The sequence below is a fragment of the Piliocolobus tephrosceles genome, chromosome 20 (genome assembly GCF_002776525.5).
Source record: "Piliocolobus tephrosceles isolate RC106 chromosome 20, ASM277652v3, whole genome shotgun sequence".
In the NCBI taxonomy this organism is placed as follows: Eukaryota; Metazoa; Chordata; class Mammalia; order Primates; family Cercopithecidae; genus Piliocolobus; species Piliocolobus tephrosceles.
In genome coordinates, this window is record NC_045453.1 from 57,868,397 (window position 1) to 57,888,126 (window position 19,730).

General features: G+C 48.6%; 1 protein-coding gene across 1 annotated transcript in view; it reads left to right on the forward strand.

Moving 5' to 3' along the window:
* ADRA1D (adrenoceptor alpha 1D) overlaps positions 1-19,730 on the forward strand; it is a 28,425-nt gene that overhangs the window by 6,690 nt on the left and 2,005 nt on the right. The window lies entirely within an intron of this gene.

The window sequence follows — 19,730 nt, forward strand, 5'->3', positions numbered from 1 at the left end:
CCTACCTTGTCAGTCTGTGCTCTGTGACAGTGACTGTGTCCATCACCACCCCCAGACTTAGATGTCCCATGTACTCCTGAAACACTGCATGAACTTTTATCACAATGCACTGTAATTGTCAATATTCAGATATGTATCATGAAGTGTGAGGGCAAAGGGAACTACACATATGTAGGCACAGGAGTAGCAAGCAGTATTGCTGGGTTGCTATGTGGTTTGGGAGACCTAAAATGTGTAGCCTATGAGAAGAGGGGTCAAGAGATGAGGCTGGTTGCCGGCTGCAGGAGAATGGATAAATAAACCGTGTATTCATAGACTGGACCACTGCACAAGGAAAAATAGCAAACTACTGATGTGCACATGGATGAATTTCATAGATGTTTACACCGGGCAAAATAAGCCAGATCTGAAACTAAAAGTGTACACACCTTATGATTCTGTGTAGATGAAGTTCAAAAACAGGGGAAACTTATCAATGGTGATAAAATCCAGGATAGTGGTTACCCACCTGTGTGTGTGCAGTGAGTATACTAACTGGAAGAGAATGCTAGAAAACTTTCTGAAGGGCTGGGACAGTTCCATACCTTGATCTGGGCAGTGATGACATTGGTGCCTGCATATACAAGGCCATGAGGCTGTGTGCTTCAGATACACATACTTTCTAAATTTAACTGTCTACATGTTATGCCTTCGTTACAGCTAGAGAGAAGGCAGGAGGAGGCAGGAGGGAGACTGTGAGCCATGCTTAGTGATTGGTGTCCAAGCTGGAAGGCATACTTTGGTGGCCCCGTGTGGAGAGTGGATTATGCATATGTCTGAGAATCGGCCAGGTGCTAAAGGACTCATCTCCACAGGCTGCCTGAGGTTGTGCGGGGGTCTGTGGATGAAGGGGAGAGGCGAGGGGTGCTTTGTGGTAGGTCCTCAGTAATGGCATCATTGTCTCCTGGACCAAAAGCCTTAAGAAAGGGCTGGCATTACATCTCCTGTCTGTGCTTTTGTGGCACCTGGCACATAATAGGTGCTCAGTAAATGTGTGCAGAAGAAGAAAACGGTAGAATCCATGTTCTGTTCCCATCCTGCCATGCCAAGGATCTGGGTGGCAAAGCACAGCCCTCCATTTATTTATTATTTTAATTTTATTTTATTGTGGCAAGAGCATGTAGCATGAAAACTACCCTCTTAACACACTTTTAAGTGTAAATATCATATCATTAACTACAGCACACTGTTGCATATCAGATCCCTAGAACTTATCTATCTTGCCATACTGAAACCTTATGCCCATTGAATAGCAATTCCCAATTTCCTGGGCCGCTTTCTCCCCTGGAAACCACCATCCCACTCTTTGAGTCTATGAATTTGAGTATTTTAGAGACTCCCATATAAGTGGAATCATGCAGTATTTCTCCTTCTGTGACTGGCTTATTTCGCTTAGCATAACAGCCCTCTATTTAAAGACAACTCTTCTTATCTGTCATGGGTTGGGGGTGATTCCCCATTTTTGTGACCTAAAACAAATCTTTAACAGGACAGTTAATATTTATTGAGTGATTATTATGAGTAAACAATGAGCTAGGGTTGGTGATTTTTCATGTTTTTATCATGGAAAGTTTCAAACAGATACATTGGTAGAAAGAACCCCTGTTAGTGTAATGAACCCCTGTGTACCTGTGACCCAGCTTCAACCCAAAGCTAACCTCGATTCTTTCCATCCTCACCCACTTTCACGTCACTCCAGATTATTTTGGATTTTTTTTTTTTTTTTTTTTTTTTTTTTTGAGATGGAGTCTCTCTGTCTCTCAGTATGGAGTGCAGTGGCGCAATCTCAGCTTACTGCAAGCTTACTGCAACTTTCGCCTCCCGGATTCAAGTGATTCTCCTGCCTCAACCTCCCAGGTAGCTGGGATTATAGGCGTGCACCACCATGCCCAGCTAATTTTTGTATTTTTAGTAGAGATGGGGTTTCACCATGTTGGCCAGGCTGATATCTAACTCCTGACCTCAGGTGATCCACCCGCCTTGGCCTCCCAAAGTGCTGGGATCACAGGCATGAGCCACTGCGCCCGGCCACTGTAGATTATTTTGAAGAACATCCAGATACAGTATCCCTTCATCTGTAAATCCTTCAATGTATAGTTCTAGAAGATAATAACTGTAAAAAAAAAAAAGGCCACAATCCATTATAACACATAAAATAAAATCATTTAATATCATCAAATATCTACTTAGTGTTGAAGTAAGTAGTTGCCTCGTAAATTTTTGGTTGGTTGGTTTGAAGCAGAATAAACAGAAGGAGCACACATCACATATGGTCGATTTGCCTGCTAGGTTTCTTTACTTGGTAAGCCTCCACTGCTTTTTTTTTCTTTCCATTTATTTAGTGAAGAAACCAGATTGTCCCCAGGTGTATCCCACAGTCTGGAGTTTGCATCTCCACAGTGCCATTTAACATGTCCCTCTGTTCCCTGTACTTCCTGGGTGCAGGTTTGGTCTGGCAAGAATTCTTCTCTTTTGTGATGTCAAGATCGACCAGAGTTCATGTGCTGTCAGCCTGCTCTGTCCATTACAAAGTGACCCATCAGCCTTTCACCCGCTGGTTTTGGCAGCCATTGACCATGGCCTGGACCCGTTATATCACTGGGGCTTGAAGTAAGGATGTTCTAATTCTGTCATTCCTTCTGCATTTATTCACTAGCATTCTAAAATGATTTCACCACTAACTGTTTCGTTTAAATAGAATCTGTACAGGAAAGGCAGGGAAGATATTCAATATTCCTCTTTATTTATCAGAGGAAGAGTCAGTTCTCTAGCATTCTTTCCAGACGTGACCACTGAGACTGTTTTAGTACCATGGTAATGTCATTATTTTTAGACATCCTTGCTGTTCCAGCACATCACAGACATCATTGTTTTGGGCTCGGCCAGTGGGTACTCCTTCCAGTTGGCTTCTGAGATCTTTGGCAGAACCTGGAGCATCTTGAGCTCTTCTTTACTTTCTGGTCTGATAAGATGCTTCAGGTTCAGCTTGCATTTTTTCTGCCCTAGACCTGGAATTAGCCATTTCTCTAAAGAGCCCTAGTCTCTTTAAATGGAAGAAGACTGTCTGAGCTGTTCATTGATACTGAGTTGGTCACTGATTCAATGGACAGATCTAGGAAATACATTTTATTTTTGGTAGAAGAAAAACACAACACTGTTGGGGGCTTCTGTCCTTGGGCATATATTCCTCCTCCGCCTCCCCTGAAGATCTTGTCCTCTGCCCAGCTCCTGCTATGTTTGTCCCAAACATCTGACGAACTGTTGATCACCCTGCTCCATTCATTAAAGATCTGGGCATCGGAATCACATTGTTTTCTCCCCACTCCCACCCCTACCCTGGTCATCAGTGCGACTCCACTGGACTGAGGATGACCCATGATGACACTCTGGCCTTGAGACTACAGTGACTTTCCCCTCCTCCCCTCCTCCAAGGCCTATGCCCTGGTCCGTGTGCCCATTTTAATCTCCCTCCCCCAGAATTCTCAGTGAAGCTCTTCCTCCTGAGTCCATCTGCTCCTGTCCTCCCTGCTTGGCTCCCATTACACCTGCTTATCAACTCCAGCCTTGACCAGGCCTTCAAATCCCTGCCCTCACCTTGCCTCCCAGTCGATTACGCATCCCTTCCTTAGCCAGCTCGCATGATCTGTCGCCTCATCCTCTCTTGCCGTCTTTAATTCCCTCACTTCCTCCTAATTCTGTGAGCCCCACATCCTGAATTACACCATTCCTCCCTATGACGTCCTGGTAAATTTTTAACAATTGGCTCTGAGATGGAGGCTGATTTATAGCGTCTGCCTATTTTCATGGTGTAAATATTCCAAAGAGAGATCACAGCATTTCTGAAATTGTAGCAAACTAGTGCAAACCAAAGTCTAGCTGAGCACTTGCTGGAGAAAAGTCACACTTTCCATAGTCAGGCTGCTGCCTCGATGCAGCCCTCAGGGTCTCCCCAAAAGTCCTGCAGATTCTCTGTGAGCTCTGACTCTCTCTCAACCCTTTTTCCTTTCTAAGGAGCCTTACTCTTTCAGTTACTCCTCAACCGTCTTTGTCTCCCACCTGTCTCCTGTCCACACACACAGCACATCAACATGTCCAGAGCTTTCTTAAAGATTCTCCCTCAATCACGTGAACCCCTTTGTCCTCAGCCTTCCCCCACTTAGTGCTGTAGTCTTTCATATTCTTTGCTACTTACCCTCTTAATCTTTTTTTAAAAGATTAGTAGCTGCTTTATTTTATTTTATTTTATTTGTTTTTTATTTTTTGAGACAGAGTCTTGCTCTGTCGCCCAGGTTGGAGTGCAGTGGCATGATCTCTGCTCACTGCAACCTCCACCTCCCAGGTTCAAGTGATTCTCCTGCCTCAACCTCCCAAGTAGCTGGGACTACAGGCGCCCACCACCATGCCTGACTAATGTTTTAAATTTTTAGTAGAGACGGAGTTTCACCATGTTGGCCAGGCTGGTCTCAAACTCCTGACCTCAAGTGATCTGCCCACCTCGGCCTCCCAAAGTTCTGGGATTACAGGCTTGAGCCACTGCACCCGGCCGACCCTCTTAACTCTTAAAAGAATATCCTGTCAGCTGGGCGTGGTGGCTCACACCTGTAATCCCAGCACTTTGGGAGGTTGAGGCAGGTGTTTCACCTGAGGTCAGGATTTTGAGACCAGCCTGGCCAACATGGCGAAACCCCATCTCTACTAAAATACATACATACATACATACATACATACATACATACATACATACAAAAATTAGCCAGGCATGGTCACATGCGCCTGTAGTCCCAGCTACTTGCGAGGCTGAGGCAGGAGAATCGTTTGAACCTGGGAGGCGGAGGTTGCAGGGAGCCGAGATGGAGCCATTGCACTCCAACCTGGATGACAGAGCAAGACTCCATCTCAAAAAAATAAATAAAAATAAATAAAAGTCCTGACATTGTCTTGATTAGAACACCTTTTTCCACCTGCCACATGCATCAGCCCCACTCAGGGTAGCTCCTGCCATTCTCACACCTGCCCCAGGGCTAAGGGCACACAATTCCCTGGATCTGCCTTGGCACTGTCACTGGAGGCTGCCAGATCCTCACATTCAGAGGGCTCTTTTTACTTTCTTTCTTTCTTTTTTTCAAGAGACAGAGTCTCTCAGAGAAGAATAACGGAGTGAAAATTTTGCTTTAATTGTTTTTAAAGAAAGAGATGGGGTCTTACTCTGTTGCCCAGGCTGGGGTGCAGTCATTGCAGCCTCCAACTCCTGGGCTCAAGCAATCTCCCACAACTCAGCCTCCCCAGTAGCTGAGACCACATCTGGCTAGGGGTCTCTTTTAAGTCCTTCATTCACTCCTATATGTCAGTTTGTCCCTCTCCCCTTTCTTCTTATGATCCTTAATATCTCTCTCCCATCCCCATCCTGGTCCTCTGGTTGCTCCTTCTCAGCCTTCCTCGGAGACCCCTCTGCCCTTCAGATCCACATTTCCAGACAAGCCCTCTTCAGCTCCAGCCCCAAGTCCAGCTGCTAAGGTCCCAGCAGCCCCTCAGATGGCCTGTATTCATTTCCTGTTGCTGCTGTAACAAATTACCATAAACTGAGTGGCTTCAAAGAATATATTACCTCCCAGTACTGAAGGCCGGAAGTCCTAACAGCCAAGACTCAGCAAGCCACATTTCCTCTGGAGACTTGGGGAGAATTCTTTCCCTGTCCCCTTCCACCTTCTAGAGAACCACTGGATGCCTCAGCTTCGTGGCCCTGCCTCCATCCATCCGCAGAATGGTCCGACTGCCGCTTCCGGTGCCACCTTTCCCTCTCTAGCTGAGCCTCCTGCCTCCCTCCTTCCCGTCTGAGGAGTCTTGTCGTTCCTTCGTGCCTGCCTGGGTTCTCCAGGACAATCTGCCCATCTCAGGATCCCTGTGCCACGGAAGGTGACATTCACAGGTCTGGACGTCTTGGGGACATTAGTCCATCTCCCACACTCCCACACCCCGGCCACACTGTCCTCCTCTTCTAGGCCCACCTTTCTGCTTCTCCCCTCGAGCCTGCCACTCCCCGCAAATTCTTCATCTTGGCAAATGGCATCTCTGTCTGTCCTCTGGAGTCCAAGTCAGGAACCTGAGCATCAGCCTCGGCTCCTCCTCATGCCCCACTCAGACACTCCAATCTCCCAAACCTCCCTCAGTCTGTTTTGTTTTTCCCATTCCCACTCTCCCACCTTAATTAACTAATCACAAACACATATATCCTGCGTGCCAGGTGCTGTTCGAATCATCTTATCCCCCAACAGTCCTATGAGGTAGATGCTATTAGCAGCCCCATTTACAGATGAGAAAACTGAGGCACCAGAGAGGTTGAGTAATATGACCAAAGTCCCCCCAGCTTATAAGTGTCAGATCCGGCATTGTAACCCAACTACTTTGGCCCCAGAGTCCACGTTATTTCTTGCCTGGGTCAGAGGTCGGGCTGGGGCCAGGGTTAAGGGCCGTAGTCAGAAGCCACGTGTTCAGCTTTCCATCTCACCGAAGCCCTTAGCACCTACACACATCCCCCAGGCTCACTTCCATGTCTTGGATACTGGCCACGAGGGGATCTTGAGGCCTGCCATGGGACGTGGCCCCTTCCTGCATGGCCCGATCCTCTCCCAGACCCTGGCAGACCCCCAGAGTCCCTGAGGAAGTCTCTGAGTCCCTAAGCCCATCTCTGCCCCCACCTGAGCCCAGGCCTGCCGTGCACCCTGTGCACACTGGAGGGTAGGACTTCCCTCACTTTGCAACTGGTCACCTAGGAGAACAGGGTCTTGAGTCTCTGAAAGTCAGTGTGGAGCCCAGTAGGCAAAGCCCAGGCGGCTCAGTGCTGGGACTCCCAGACAGCACGGCCACTGCCTGGGAACCTTCTCTCCCCTGCTGTTAGTGCTGCTCTGCTCACACCCAGGAGCCATTTGTCAGTGTGGCCCCAGAGCCGAGAGGCTTATGCTTGGATCAGGGTCCAGCCTGGCCATGGGGCAGAACTGCAGCCTTGGTCACTCAGAGCTTGGGGTGTGGCCATTCCAAAACCACAAATCAGGAAATAAGTGAGTTAAGAAGTGATAACAAAGAGGAGAAAGAAGGGGGAGAAAGATGGAATGTGGGAAGAGAGAAGGAAGAAGAGGAGGCAAACAAAGAGTCAAAGAGAAATGGGTGGGGCATGGTGGAGGCCTACAGGAGGCAAGAGGATGCGGGACAGGCCTGTGGCTCATCTCCCTAACTTGGGCTCCATCAGGCAGCCTCCGTTGCTCTAGGAGCTGTGCTCCCTTCACCTGCCCCTCAGCTACAGAAGGGAGTCAGGGGCCAGCCCCAGGTAGCTCAAGGATCCCAAGGCAAACACAAGGGCACAGAAGGACTTCTGACCTATGCCTGGTGCATCTGAAGTGAGAGGACCCTATCAGTTACCTCTCACCACAGAAAATTGGTGATGCAAGGAAGGCAAGAGACTTGGCTTGGCACAGCAGGCCCCATGGTGCCCTCGACTCACCCCTTCAAGTCTTCACAATCCATCTGAGATCTGGACCGTATCCAGGTCACCTCCTAACAGGTTTCCATGATTGTGTCCCCTTCAAAACGGCCTTATCTCTTACCACTCTCCTCCTCCCCTTCTCCACTTTGGCAGTCCTAACTTCCTGGGTGTCTCTCCAACTTGCCAGGCACCCTGCTGCCTCAGGGCCTTTGCACATGCTTTTCCCTCTGCCTGGAATTTTCTTTCCTCAAACAGATGCATGGCTCACTCCCTCACAGGGTCTTCAGGTCTCAGCTCAAGTGTACTGTATTAGAGAGGCTTGCTGACCCTTTATAATGTAGCAAAGAGGACCATGAAGGACAGAGGTCCCAGCCTCTCCTGGGGAGGGCTGCTACTGAGCTCCAAGATTAGGGCCATTGCGTGAGCAGCTGAGCAAACTGGGGGAGAGGAAGGGAGTCTGGGGCTGGGAATTCCTTCTCTCCTAGCCCTGCTGGCAGGGTGGGAGGAGACTGAATATCTAGAAGGATGGGGTGTTTTTACTCCTCTGTATCTCTGTGGCCAGGGGAATGGCTTACTATGGATAGAAAAGTCCCAGTGGAGGAGAGGGTAGGAGGATGGGGGAGGCTGAGGTGCAGCCTGATATTTCATGGTCGTCTACAAGTTATGGAGCAAGGCTGGCTGTGAATTCTGTCAATCTGCCAAGAACAAGTTCCTTCTGGTGATGCCAAAAGAGTGCTATTAATCACACAGTCCGCCCCTTGACTTCAGCACCGTCTGTCCTCAGCAAGCCTTGGCCAGTCAGTTGCTCGGCTCCAGCCATGTCCCTCCCTGCCTTAGCAGCATCTCAGCAGCTCCTGCAGGCCTGGCCATTCCTGTTCCTTAGGAAAACGGACTGGCTTATGATAATCTGGGCTGTAAACAACCGCCTGCTTCAGTTTCCCCAACAATATGTGGGCCAGGTCGGCACCGCCAATACGCCAGAGAGTGGCTTTTCTTGCTGACACAGGAGAGGCCCCACTTCTTCTGACCAGAGGATGCCCAGCCCCCCAAACATTAGGTTAGACTCCTGACATGGGCACCCCAATACAGGGAATGGGGAAGGCAGGCTGGAGCAGCCCAGCCAGCTGGATGGCGACTTGCCACATGGGAGAACAAGAACAAGAAACAGAGAGGAGCAGGTGGGAGTGCTATTTTTGGCCGTCTCCTCCCTGCGTCCTTACTGGGTCTCCTCAGAGGTGGGTTCATGCAGCCATGCTCACCCCCACCCCACTGCAAGTCTCCTGTTGAATGGGGAGAAATGAACACAAACGTGTACACTCAGGCCCCACCTTTCCCCAGCAGGGGGCAGAAGAGTGATGATGGCCATTAAGGGCTAATCCCTGGTCCCAAGGTTTTGGGGATCAAGCAAAAACACTTGAAGATGTGTCCATGCACTGACAAAGAATGTCTTGGGTCGGGTTCCCTAGAAGCAGAGTTTGAGATGGGGGGTTCTTCTTGAAGGATTTTGTTTTTTTCTAACAGATCTCATGGTGCTGGGTGATCTTTTTTTTTTTGAGACACCTGCATGGCGGCTGCATGTACCCACCTCTGTTGCCCAGACTGGAGTGCAGTGGTGCAATCATAGTTCATTGCAGCCTCAACCTCCCATATTCAAGTGATCCTCCCACCTCAGTCTCCCAAGTAGCTGGGGCTACAGGTGTGCACCACCACACCTGGCTAATTTTTATATTTTTTTATAGAGATGGAGTTTTGCCATGTTGCACAGGCTAGTCTGGAACTCTTGGGCGAAAGAGATTCACCTACTTCAGCCTCCCAAAGTGCTGGGATTTATGTGCGTGAGCCACCATATCCAGCCTGGATGATTTTTTTAAAAATAAATATTTTATTTTATTTTTTAGAATCAGGGTTTCCCTAAATTGCCCAGGCTGGGTTTGCACTCCTGGGCTTAAGCAGTCCTCTCGCCTCAGCCTCCCAAGTAGCTGGGACTACAGACATGCACCACTGTGCCCAGTTAGGAATTTTTTGTAAGAGGGATTTCAGGAGACACCTGTGAGGGAGGGCAGGAAGCCAGAGGGGAAGAGCTAAAGCCAGGATGTGGATGAGGCAAAGCTTGGCCTTAGCCCAACCCCACAGGGATCCCTGGTGCAAGAAAGGCAGAACAGGACTGTGCTGAGGCAAGGCACCCAGCCTTCTCTATCACCACATTGGCTGTCATTGGCTACAGGCTGTCCCCTTGGGAAGCAGGTGTCATGGATCCAGTTGAAGCAGCTCCCACTGACTGAGGGCAGTTGTCCAGAGAAGGCACAATGGCCAGCCTTTGACAGCAAACACAGCACCTGGGGGGCCCTGGGCAGGTCACCAACAGTACCTGACTTCAAGCCTAAAAGAGACTTTGTGAGCAAAGACTTGAAGGAGGTGAAAGAGATGGCCAAGTAGCTCTCTGGGGTTCTCCCAGGAGTCTGGGGTCATTCTGATACTCTCTCCAGCTAGCAAGCCCCACCCCAAGCCTTCTGAGCAGTCTGGATGGATGGACATGGAGCTGAGCCTGATGTGGCAGGCCCTGCAAGGCACCCTTGAGGACATGCAGGCCAGCAAATGCCACATGGCCTGGTGAAAGCAGAATGAAGCGTGCTCCAAGCACACACGCTCCAGAAGCCACTATCACCCCCTCAAACCCCAGCAGAGCAGGAAACCACGGGAACACCCTTGAAGAAGGTTCTAGGCTGAGCGGAGGCTGAGCTCCAGGGGAAACGCCCCCATGGAGAGAGGAGGAGGACTAGCCTCCTCGATAGACCAGCCTTGTGAAAACCCAGAGGCTGCCAGGCGCGGTGGCTCATGCCTGTAATCCCAGCATTTTAGGAGGCCGAGGCGGGTGGATCACCTGAAGTCAGGAGTTCAAGACCAACCTGGCCAACATGGCAAAGCCCCATCTCTACTGAAAATACAAAAAATTAGCCGGGTGTGGTAATGGGCGCCTGTTTTCCCAGCTACTTGGGAGGCTGAGGCAGGAGAGTTGCTTGAACCTGGGAGGCAGAGGTTGCAGTGAGCCGGGATCACGCCATTGCACTCTAGCCTGGGCAAGAGAGCAATACTCTGTCAAAAAAAAAAAAAAAAAAAAGACAAAAAGAGAGAAGGGAGGGAGGGGGGGGGGGCGCGGAAAGGAAGAAGAAAGGAAGAAAGAGAGAGAAAATCCAGAGGTGGGATGGGCTCACCGCTGGTGGGGCAGCTGCCAGGAAGAACAAAGGGAGTGGCTGTGCCTCCTGACCCCAGTGCCCCTGGAAGCCCCAGGGGAGTTCTGTTTCTATGTTTAAGTGATGTCAGGAGAGGACCAGGAGCTTCAGGACTAGACCAACTCAGATACATGTCCTGACCCTAAGGGCTACTTGCTCTCTGGGTAACTAGAATCGTTCTGCAAAGCCGGATGCCACGAGGATTCATTGAGAACTACATAAAAGGCCCAGCACGGTGCCTAGAAGGTACTGAACATTTGGAAAGCATCAGCTCCCTTTTCCTTCCTCTGCACATTAGAGGCCACCTATTCAAGTGCCATTTACTTGTTCATTCAACAGATATTTCAGAGTCCCTGCTTCGTTTGAGTCAGGCACTTGTGCTAGAGGCTGGGATAAAAAGAAAAACATATTGGACAGTGCAAAAACATGCCTTTTAGAAAATTTTTCAGGCCAGACACGGTGTCTTACTCCTGGAATCCCAGCACTTTGGGAGGCTGAGGCAGGAGGATCACTTGAGGCCAGGGTTTCAAGACTAGCCTAGGAAACATAGCAAGACCCTGTCTTTACAAAATAATAATAATAATAATAATAATAATAATAATAATAACAATTAGCCAGGTGCAATGGCACGTGCGTGTAGTCCCAACTAATTGGAAGGCTGAGGCAAGAGGCTCACTTGAGCCCAGGAGTTCAGTGAGCCGTGATTGCACCACTACACTCCAACCTGGGTGACAGCAAGACCCAGTCTCTAAAAACTTAAAAAAGAAAAGGAAGGAAGGAAGGAAGGAAGGAAGGAAGGAAGGAAGGAAGGAAGGAAGGGTAATCCCATCCCTGCCTTCAAGAAACCAAGAGTCACATAGAGTAGATGGAGCAATAGCAAATTGATTGAACCTGTAGTTGCATGGGAAAGGACAGCTGAGCCAGGCTGGGTGGGGAGACATCTGACCTGGGGCTGCAGGGACTTGGGGAGGAGGCTCCTGGGAGCAGCAAGTCCTGGCAGAAAGGCAGAAGGAGCCCAGCTGTGTGGGAGGATCTGCTTGGGGCTTAACGTGGCTGAATTTGGGGGAAGACAGGACAAAGACAGCACTAGCCCTAGAAACGTTGTGTTTCCTTGTGGGCAGCAACATGTTTCGATTGATTCCTCTGAGCCACCGGAAGCCACTGACAGTTTTCAGAAGGGAAAGGAGAGAAACCAGCTTTTAAGGAAAAGTCTCCCAGCAGCTGTGTGCAGAGTGGAAAGGATATGGGTTGAGGCCATGGGCTGTGAGACCAGGGGCTGTCAGGGGCTGCTGCCGCCACCTAAGCAAAATGAAATGACAGAGCAAGCCAAGGCTTAACGAACATGGTGAAGTGCGGGGGACCTGCGAAAAAGGACACTACCGCACAGGACGTGGTGACCAGTTGGATGTGTAGGATACAGAGGAGGGATTCATTCAGCAAACTCAGCAAGTATTGTGCACCTGCTGTGTGCTTGATATGCCTCTGAGGTCTTCTTGGCAATGGGAATGCAGCACCAAGCAAAACAGACCCCAGCCCCACCCCAGGGATGTTCATTGCAGGGAGATAGACAACAGACATATGAATCATGACTCAAATAGGACACAGGGTGACAAGTACCATGAGGCACAACAGAGCAAGCTGAGCCAGGCAGGGAGCACAGAGTTGGGGGATATTGCAATTATAAAGAGGAAGTCAGCATGATCTCATCACAAAGGTGAGGGTGTGAATCACGTGCATATTGGAGGAAGAAAATTCTGGGGAAAACGTGCAGAGGGCCAAGGTGGGTGTGCATCTGGCATGTCCAAAAAGCAACAGGGAAGGCAGTGTGGCTGGAACAGAGTAGACAGGGGAAGGAGAGGAGAGGAGAGATTTGGGGGCACATGTTGAGCTGTGTAGGTCATAGGCTCTTGCCAGGAGAAGGCAGATGAGCTGTTGGAGGGTTCTGAGCAGAGGAGTGACATGACCAGTCTTTTAAATCTTTCTAACTGCCAGGTTGAGAAAAGATTCAGGGGGCAGGGGCACAAGCAGTGAGGGGGCTACTGGATTCATCATGGGAAGTGATGATGGTGTCTCAGACAGGGTGGGAGGGCACATTGAGGGTGGGTGGTTGAGTTCTAACCTCGTCTGCTTCCTCTCTGCCCTCAGTCACTGCATTCTGTTCACACCAACCTTGTCATCATTCTGCAAACATACCAGGGCCACCTCAGGGCCTTTGCACTTGCTATTTCCTCTGCTGGAATGTTCCTCCCCAGATCTCCATATACCTCATTCACTCACTTCATTCAGCTCTTTACTCAAACGTCACATTCTCATCAGGACTTTCCTGGCCACCTTATCCAGAATTTATACCACCACTCCCAGCCACATATCACAGGCACATTCACCTCCTATCTTCCTTCCCACTTCATTTCTTTCTCCTAGTATACCTTTACCCTTTGATACCTTTACATTTTCCTTGTTTATCCTGTTTATTTCCTGTCTTCCCCAATGAAATGTAAGCTTCATGAGGACAGGATAAGTGTGAGATCCACTAGACACCCAAATGGAGATGTCTAGGAGGCAGCTGGATCTATGAGTCTGGAATTAAGGAGAGAGGTCTGAGCTGTAAAGTCAATATGTAACACCATGAACCTGGATGACATTGACAGGAGAATGCAAAGACAGGAAGCTGCAAGACTAAATGAGGCACTCCTACATTTTAGCAGTGAGGATGTGAGGAAGGAGCAGCAAGGAAACTGACAAGGAGTAGGAAAAACTAAGAGGCTGTCATCCTGGAAGCCACAGATGAGATGAGCGGCACCCAGGAGGATGAGGGCAGTGTCCGCAGGTTGAAGGCCTGGGAGGGGTGGAACATGTGGGGTAAAGCATCAGAGCAAAGAGTGAGGTCAGGTGGGGACGAGGAGACTGTAGGTGAGGGCTGGAGAGGTGGAGAGAACAAGGTGGTAACCAGGGAGCCAGCAGAGAGCCAGCAGCTATAACCAAGGCAGGCTCATGGGTGGCTTAAGGATCGAAGACTCCACCATACAAGTAGGGACACTAACCTTGGGTGGGAGGAGATTTCCCTTCCTTACCAAAGAAGATGAGAGGTGAGGAAGGCGGGGCGAGTGCCTAGTTTTTGTGGCCTCTGCTTTCCCTGTGAAACAGGAGGTAAGACTAACTGCTCCGGAGAAGAAGGAAGGGGCAGGCTGCAAGGCTTGGAGAGAGGGGTAAAGATTTGGTATAGGAAAGGCTAGACTGTAGGTAACTCTATGTTTCCTCTCTATTTCGCCTTTTAAGGCTAAGCTCCCCACACCATGCTTGGCACGTCGTAGGTACCTCATATATTCTTGGACTCTTCTGTTTGTATCACATCTTGCACCTCATCCATTACCAACTCCTTTTGGCTGCCAAATCCCCCCAACTTTGTGCCATCTCCTTACCTTGATCAACACTCCCATCATTATCTACCTGCAATGCAGTAAAGAGCCAGTACAGGAAAAGGGAGAGAACTGGCAGAGGACAGGAGCCTAGACCACTGGAAATATGGGCCATAGAGCTGAGGTTGGAGACCCCAAGCGTGTTCAGGGAGCGGTTAAATTGCTCCACAGTCAGGATCTGGCTGGATGAGTCTCCCTACATCCAGAAGGATGAGGAGGTGGGGTGGTGGAAAAGAGAGCAGTTGAGGTGCTGGCAAGTAGGAGTCTCAGCTAAGCAGAGAAGGAGATGACAGCAGGAATCCAAGGAGTTGGCAGGAGGTCAAAGTACAGATAAGGAAGAGAGAGAGAAGACAGGAAGTTGCACTCAGTGGCTAATGGGTTTTAAGTGAAGAAATGAAATGTTCAGGCTTGTATTTTAAAAGGATCCCCAGCTGTGTATAGAGAGCAAGCTTTGGGGGCACAAGGCAGGAGCAGTAAGCCTGCTTAGAAAGGCACTACAGGGGCCCGGAGCAGTGGCTCATGCCTGCAATCCCAGCACTTTGGGAGGCTGAGGCTGAGGCGGATCACCTGAGGTCAAGAGTTGGAGACCAGCCTGGCCAACATGGTGAAACCCCCATGTCAAAAAAAAAAAAAAAAAAGGGAGGAAGGGAGGAAGAGAAGGAAGGAAGGAGAGGCACTGCAGGTAGACAATGATGGTAGCCCGGACTAAGGTAGTAACACGAAGGTGATACAAAGTAGAGGGGACTTAGGAGCCAACAGGAGTTGGTGATGGATGAGCTGCAAGATGCCATACACAGAAAAGAGTCCAAGAATGTATCAAATACCTACTAGATGCCAAGCATGGTAGGGGGAGCTTAGCCTTTACAGGTGAAATAGACAGGAAATTGATCATTACCTACAATGCTCTAGGCACTTAAAAGGGAGTGTGATGTTCTGCGGGTAGGAGAGGAGTAAAATAGCTCAGCTGGGTCAGGAGCGGGTGGCGTAAGAGAGACTTCCAGAAGGAGGTGCCACTGGAGCTGGAACTACCAGATATAGAGGAAGGGCATTCCAGGATAATCATGTGCAAGAGCCCAGAGGCAAAACTGGGGAGCCCCTTGTGGCCAGAGTGCAGCATGACTCAGCATGGCCACTTGGCTGTTGCACATGAAGACAGAGGACTGCAGAGAGACACTGGAGCCACAAGAGAACAAGGCCCGTGAGCCACGTGCCCATGCTCAGGGGTCTTGGGGCAGTTGCCCATTTCACACTCATGGTATGCCACAGCGAAGGAAATGCCCAGTTGTCCTTCTGACTCCCAGAGATCCCTGCATGAGGCTGTGGGCCCATGAGAGAATGCTGAGGGGTGCAGCCAAGAGAGTGGGCAAGTGCAGGGAGGTGTAGGTGGTGGATTGGAGCACTGTGGGCAGAGGCGGGTGTGAAGTTCAGACCTGCCATCTGTGAGCGGAACAGGAGAAGTCTCTTGAGAGCCACTGCCTGTGGAATCCGGAGCCCAACGCACAGATTGTTTGTATTTCCAGGCAACATGTCTACATGCAGTGGGCAGAGAGCACGTAAAACAAAGTTGTGGCAGATGCCACTGGTTCCCCACCCATCTCCCCCAGAGCTTTAGTGCATGAGGGCCAAATTCTGTTGAAGCACCTGCCTGCATTTCTTTGCCCAGGGACTTCTCTGCACACTCATGTGGCAGACAGAAAGTATGGAAAATTAACACCCAGAGGGAGCAGCCCAAACAATGACTGATGGGAATGGGCGTATAAATACCCCACCTCCCTTACCCTACTGGTGTGAGCACACTGAGGTTTGTCCTCTTCATAGCTACCCAGAGCTACCCCATTGCCCATAGTGATCAATAACTTGATAATACACATTTTATTGGCTTCCTTCTCTTCCCTGTCTCTTTTTCCCACTCCACTCAAGCTGTTTTATTTACCTCCCAAATTAACAACTTGTATTTCTATTCTTGTCAGTCTGCTCTGGGAGAGCCCAAAGTAAGACAAAACCTCAACAGGATACAGTGGGAAAACCTTGAGGGTTAAAGGCTGAGTTTGTATTACAGCTCCTTCTCGTGTAAGGACTTCCCTGCTCACAGCAGACTTCAGGTTGATTGAGCATAAATTACCACATTAATGTTTATGTGACCTGGCCATACCACAGTATACCATGTTGCCCACCAGTCTGAATAAAAACCATGCAAATAATAATGCCCTTTGGCCAGCTTCAGGCTCACCACTGAAAAGCATAGTCCACTGATTTGTCATCCTGGGCTAAATATAAAAGAATTGTAGCCTGAGTCAGAAGGCTATTTTCAGCACTCTGTCTTACTTCGCAGCCATTGAGCAATGCTGTTCTTGAGGGCCACTTTCCTGGAGGCTAAGGTCAACACTAGTGGCCCCCACATTCCAGGGACGGCCCAACCCCTCTCCCAGGGAGAATAATCTCCTTCACACATCCTAACTGTTGCACCAGTGGCCCCTAAACCCACTAGGTCTCAGTTGCTGTTTCTGGCCACTCTCCAGAGCTAGAAACTGGGTCCCTTCCCAGATCTGAGGTCTCCTCACTCAAAAGCCACAGAAATGGGGGTAAGTAATAGATACTAATAGGCCAGGCACAGTGGCTCACACCTGTAATCCCAGCACTTTGGAAGGCTGAGGCAGGCAGATCACTTGAGGTCAGTGGTTCAAGACCAGCCTGGCCAATATGGCAAAACACTACTATAAATACAAAAATTAGCCGGGTGTGATGGTGCACGCCTGTAGTCCCAGCTACTCAGGAGGCCGAGGCAGGGGGATCGCTTCAGTCTAGGAGGAGGAGGTTGTAATGAGCCAAGAGCGTGCCACCGAAGTCCAGCCTGGGCGATGGGAGAGAAACCCTGTCTCAAAAAAAAAAAAAAAGTAATAGGTACCAATACTTTTTAAGAACCTGCTAAGTGCTGGGACCTAAAATATATGAATCTTCACAAAATTCCTTCTAGAAAAATAATATTAAAAGGAAAGTAAGACTTAGATGGGCCAGGCACAGTGACTCACACTTGTAATCCCAGCACTTTGGGAGACTGAGGCAGGCAGATCACAAGGCCAGGAGTTGGAGACCAGCCTGACCAACATGGTGAAACCCCGACTCCACTAAAAATACAAAAATTACCCAGGCATGGTGGTGTGTCCCAGCTACTCAGGAGGCTGAGGCAGGAGGATTGCTTGAACCCAGGAGGTGGAGATTGCAGTGAGCCGAGATCGCACCAGTGTCCTCCAGCCTGGGCGACAGAGCGAGACTCCATCAAAAAAAAAAAAAAAAAACTTAGATGGCCACATAAGTTGCTCAGGGCCATATGACCAAGGTTTGAGAAGCCTGTGCCATGATGCTATGAGACCCTCCTCTTCCCCTGCGGTGTCTCTTAGCACCAGAAACTGTCCCTGTATAGTGGGAGGAGGAGTGATCAGTAAAGTTAATAATCCCCAGGTCGAAGAGAGGGGAATGGTGCCTCTGCCTCCTCAGTAGGGATCCCTGCTCTTTTTTCTTTGAAGGCAAGAGGAAGAGAGAGAAGGTCCCATAATTTGTCAAGGACCCCCCCACCCCTGGCCTGCTTGGTCTCACAGGCATCTGCAGCCTCTATCCAGGAGGGAATACCCCTGGCCCCTGCTCTCTTGCCCCTGCTGCTGCTGAGGGTGAGGATGAAAAAGTGGCCTCTGCTGCCTGGTTCGTACCTTTGCATTTGGTCATGTGCCTTTCTGGAAAAATGACCTTTTCTGGGTCCATGGTAGGGATGTCAGGGGAGATGTTTGTGGAAAGGAGGGTCTTCCTGGCACAACTCAGATCCTAGTGTCCCTGCCCCATCCTGCCTGGCACTATCCATTTTCAAAACCATCCCGGTAGCCTTTCCTGACCAATTCCACTGGAACAGCCCCATTGCCCTGCATTTCAACAGCCCATGAGCAGTGTGTTTATGGAGGCTTAATTCCAGGCTCTCTCTCTCACCTGCTTAAAAATATTCATGGCTTGTAAGCATCCACAAAATAAAAGCTGAACTTCACAGCATGTAAGCCCCTTCACTATTTGTCCCAAATGAGATTTTCTGAGTTTATGCTATAGGATATTCCCAGGACCCAAACTTGGTATTTTCTTGCCCACCTGTCCCTTCCACCTGTAATACCCTCTGCCCTGCCTCATCCTGGCTGACTCTTGTACATCCTCTAAAACCCCTAAGCTGTCTCTGAGCCTGTGGCTGCCACCCTACATGCACACAGAGCGGCAATGGGGAGCTACAATGGGGGTTATGTCCTGTTAAACCTGTCGTAAATTGAAAATATCATAGGTCAAAATGCATTTAATACATATAACTTACCGAACATCATAGCTTACCCTAGTCTATCTTAAACACACTCAGAACACTTATATTCACCTACAGTTGGGCAAAATCACCTAGCACAAAACCTATTTTATAATAAAGTGTTGCATATGTCATGTAATTTATTAACTACTATATTGAAAGTGAAAAACAGGATGGTTGGTTGGGTACTTGAAGTATGGTTTCTACTGAACGCATATCACTTCTGCACCATTGTAAAGTCAAAAAATTAAGTCAAACCATCAAAAGTCAGGGACTGTCTACACTGAGCACCACCATCATCACCCCACCTGCATCTCAAAGATATTGATTCACATACTAGCTAGGAAATAAGGGCCATGTGTAATGCCTCCTCATGTGTGTGAACCCAGCACAGCACCTGGAAGGGAGCAAACCTTGGCCAACACTTAATTTGAAGGTTCTTACCCCTTTTTGTTGCAGACTACTTAAGCACCTGGGGAAGCATATGGGTCCCTTCTCAGAGTCACGCTTTCAAAAGCATAAAACAAAATACAAAAGATTACAAATGAAACTGATGTTATTGGAAAAGCCGTCAAAATATTTTTACAGGAAATGCATGACTTGGTAATGAATATGCTTCTGCATTAAAGTATTACATAACAAGATCTAGTTCAATTGTTCTAGGATCATTTGTTGAAAAGACAAATGAATAGACTACCCTTTCTCTACTGAATTATCTTTGTACCTTTATCACAAATAAATTGACTCTGTGGGTCTAAAAAAAAAAAAAAACCAGATCTGTGGTGCATTTTAATGACTGTCACTTCCCAAAAGTGAGCATAGAGAGTATTTCAAAACATCTGCAACAACTGAAAGTGATAGGAAAATATCTGTGGGGACTGCTAATATTCGTTTGAATCATATTATCAATTAAAGAAAAAAGCTTTTAAAAATTAACATTAGTTTTATTTAGAAGTATTATTGAGGACTATAGACTAAGCCCTGTAGCCCAGCCCTTCAGAAAGGTTATATCAGACTGCTCCAGCACAGTATTTTAATCCACTGTTTATATATAGGTGGTGGGGGGTTCCATATGTACAAAATTATATTGAACTTGTTCAGAAGTTCTATTAAAGCAGAATTATATTGAGTTTTGGGTGTAAGAGTATATCTGTTCATAGCAGCGTAATTACTAACCTAGTCAGACATTATCTTCTGTGTAGGAAGAGGCAAGAACTAGGGTCATTTATCATTTCAGGAAT